Source organism: Myotis lucifugus, unplaced genomic scaffold, assembly GCF_000147115.1.
Source record: "Myotis lucifugus unplaced genomic scaffold, Myoluc2.0 scaffold_2, whole genome shotgun sequence".
Classification (NCBI taxonomy): domain Eukaryota; kingdom Metazoa; phylum Chordata; class Mammalia; order Chiroptera; family Vespertilionidae; genus Myotis; species Myotis lucifugus.
Window position 1 is genome coordinate 15,449,527 of NW_005871050.1, and position 4,052 is coordinate 15,453,578.

Below are 4,052 nucleotides of genomic sequence, written 5' to 3' on the forward strand. Positions count from 1 at the left end.
AAAAATTAATTTACATAGACATAAGTAAATAAATTTTAAATAAAGGTAATATCTTCTCAAAAAAAGAGAAAATACGTTAAGTACCTTCTGTTTACATCTCAAATGCATATGTTTATCTACTCACTTAGCTTGTAGGTTGTGCTTTGTTCAGAAAATATTAAGGGCTGTAGAAACCAAGATGGCGACATAGGTAAACACCGGAAATTGCTGCCTCGCACAACCACTTCAAAAATACAACTAAAAGACAAAACGGACATCATCCAGAACCACAGGAAGGCTGGCTGAGTGGAAATTCTACAACTAGAAGGAAAGAGAAAAGCACACTGAGACTCAGAGGAGGTGTGGAAGTAAAGTGCAGAGGTACTGAGGAGCACGTGGAAAGGGCTGGCAACTGAGGACACAGTTGTCTTTTTCAATCGGGAGGGAGTCTTAAACTCCCAACTTCTCTGAACTCCAGTTCCGGGCGAGTCTCTGGGGACCCAGACTTATACTGGGAGAAACTGGACTGTCTGGAATCAGTCAGAACTCGAGGGTGGCTTTCTCTCAGATGTGCTTGCAGCGATTACTGGGACCCTGAGACACAGGGCCTCTTAGGGTAGGACTGAGGAGCAGCTATAGATGCTTGCTCCATCCTATTGATCCCCTGAGACCCCACCCCACCCAAGCTGTGCACAGAGGCTTTTGCACATGAAAGGCCTGGCCCTTTGCAATCTGAAAATTACCTAACAAACTGAAGCTGGTTCAGAGAGACCCAGAACCTCCAAAAGAAGGCCCAAGGCCCCACAGCAGTTTGCATTGCTTCACAGCTGGGCATCATCTGGGCACCTCCAAACCCCAAACAAAGAAGAAGAATCTGCAGATCTCTCCATAGCTCCTGCTGGGTAGCCTCAGGCAGAGGCTAAATTAGCACCTCCTTAGAGATCCAAGAGCCAGTGTGTCCAGTGGTCAGAGTGGGACCATCCAGATTACAACTCCTCAGATCCATAAGGGACACACTCAGGGGCACACTCAGTGAGCACCAAAGCCCCACTGAAGCAAGTCTTGCCCCAGAAGGGTTTCTCCAGCATAGAAGTTCTCCCACTGTAGACACAGCTGATTCTCACAGCCAATTGGCCTGGAGGTCAATTCCTCCCAGTGATACCTACAACAATCAAGGCTTAACTACAACAAGACTGTGCACAAAGCTCACAAAGGGGTGTACCAAGAGTGTCCACCTCAGGTAATTGGGGAGGCTGAGCCACTGGGCCCCTTAGGACACCTATCAACACAGGGAAGCATAAAAAATGCGGAGACAAAGAATGCGGAGACAAAGAAACAGGTCACAAATGACAGAAATGGAGGGAAGAAAACTACTGGATATAGAGTTCAAAACCACACTTACAAGAAACCGCCGATAAATTTAGTGAGACCCTCAGGAAATCTAGTGAGACCCTTGAGGTTATGAAAAAGGAAAAAGGACTAACTAGAAATTAAGCATTCACTGACTGAAATAAAGAATATTATACAGAGTTCCAACAGCAGACTAGAGGATCGCAAGAATCAAGTCAAAGATTTGAAATACGAAGAAGCAAAAAACACCCAACCGGAAAAAAAAGAATAAAAAAATATGAAGATAGTGTAAGGAGCCTCTGGGACAACTTCAAGCGTACCAACATCTGAATTATGGGGGTGCCAGAAGAAGAGAGAGAGCAAGATATTGAAAACCTATTTGAAGAAATAATGACAGAAAACTTCCCCTACCTGGTGAAAGAAATAGACTTACAAGTCCAGGAAGCGCAGAGAACCCCAAACAAAAGGAATCCAAAGAGGACCACACTAAGACACATCATAATTAAAATGCCAAGAGCAAAAGACAAAGAGAGAATCTTAAAAGCAGCAAGAGAAAAACAGTCAGTTACCTACAAGGGAGTACCCCTACTACTGTCAGCTGATTTCTCAACAGAAACTATGCAGGCCAGAAGGGAGTGGCAAGAAATATTCAAAGTGATTAATAGCAAGAACCTACAACCAAGATTACTTTACCCAGCAAAGCTATCATTCAGAATTGAAGGTCAGATAAAGAGCTTCACAGATAAGAAAAATCTAAAGGAGTTCATCACCACCAAACCAGTATTATATGAAATGCTGAAAGGTATCCTTTAAGAAGAGGAAGAAGAAAAAGGTAAAGATACAAATTATGAACAACAAATACACATCTATCAACAAGTGAATCTAAAAATCAAGTGAATAAATAATCTGATGAACAGAATAAACTAGTGAACATAATAGAATCAGAGGCATAGAAAGGGAGTGGACTGATAATTCTCGGGGGGGGGGAAAGGAGTGTGGGGGGTGCAGGAAGAGACTGAACAAAAATCGTACACCTATGGATGAGAACAGTGGGGGGGTAAGGGTAGAGGGTGGGGTGGGACCAGGTGGAGGGGAGCTATGGGGGGAAAAAAGAGGAAAAACTGTAATCTGAACAATAAAGATTTAATTTAAAAAAGAAAATATTAAGGGCTTTAAAATAATAAAAATATATTTAAAATGCATTACAGGTTTAAGTTTTTGTCTTTTTTATTTTTATGTACTTATTTATTGCCTAAAGTTTTACATATGTCTCCTTTTTCCCTGATCGACCCCACCCCCAGCCATTCCCACCCGGGGCAAGACCCCGCCACCCCAGTGTCTGTGTCCATTGGTTATACTAATAGGAATGCAGGTTTAAATTTTAAAAATATCTTCAGAGTTAACCCCAGGGAGCCAAGCTAAATCAACTTTTTTCAAATAAAAGGCCTCTGATTAGGCTCAAAAAGTGATTTAGATTAACATATTGCTTTTGAAACTAAACTATAAATGGGGAAATTTTTTTTTTACTTGTTACATGTTATTCCTTACCTCCAAAATGATACCATATCCAACTTTAGCTCTAACAAAGAAAATCAGAAAAATATACCAAATTAAAAGAACATAACTTCATAGCAAAGTTGATACAAGATCTAGCTAAATCCATATTTGGAATATATATATGTGGTTAGATGGTCTCTTTCTGCCAAAGACATTGGAGAAGTTTTGTTTAGCCCCAATATTAGAAATTATAGATTTTTTCTACCATATTCTCACTAAGAATATTTCCATAGCTATGGACCCAAAGCAATGCAAATTATAGCCAGTATTTTAAAACATTTAAAGACCTTTTATCTGCAAGAAGGCTGGAAAGTATGGTTGGGGAAAATGGTTGAGTATACAGCCCCATGGTATGGTTTTCAATATTCATGTATTTACAATGCAATAACTCTTGTTCCAGTCCCTTGGTTGTGATTAAGGAGAAGTTAGATGACACCAATCTATTTTAGACTTTTCTCTTCTCTTGAAATAATCACTAGCAGTCTACTTTGGTCTTTGAGTCAGGCAGTGATACAGTTGGTATAATAAAGAAAAATACAAAATATAAAGAAGTCATGATAATCTTTGAGAAAGTATGCTTAAAATTCATTCGTGTACCTGAAAGGGTATTTATATTTTGAGTAGGTAAAGGAAAGTTAATTGCCTTGCTGAACAAAAAAAGCATTCTGGTGCTGCTTCATAACAGTCCGACTTATTGAATATACCTATTGAGGCTTAAAAAGTTTTAACTTATATGCCAACCAGCTTGGTAGCTTCTCTAGTTAAGCTTACCCTACTCAGATCACTCCTTTGCTCTGTGTGGATACACAACTAATTTTTATACTATATTCACTTATACTCACTTGTTGAGTAGGAACAACACCTTCTGTTTACTCACAGACAACCCGCTTATTCCATAATGCCTAGTAAATGTTCTCTGTACCTTTAAGCATGATCTGCACAGATACTCAATAAATTTTTGTGCTTAATAACATAATTAACATAAACAAAATGAGCAGGCAATAAATATTATTGATTGGTATTATTCTAATTTTTTTCCTAAATATCATTTAGGAGAGTTATTTCTTAAATCAAGGTCATTTATTTAGTATCATTGATCATCTACATTATAAAAGGCCAGTGCTTGCTTCGGCAGCACATATACTAAAATTGGAACAATATAGAGA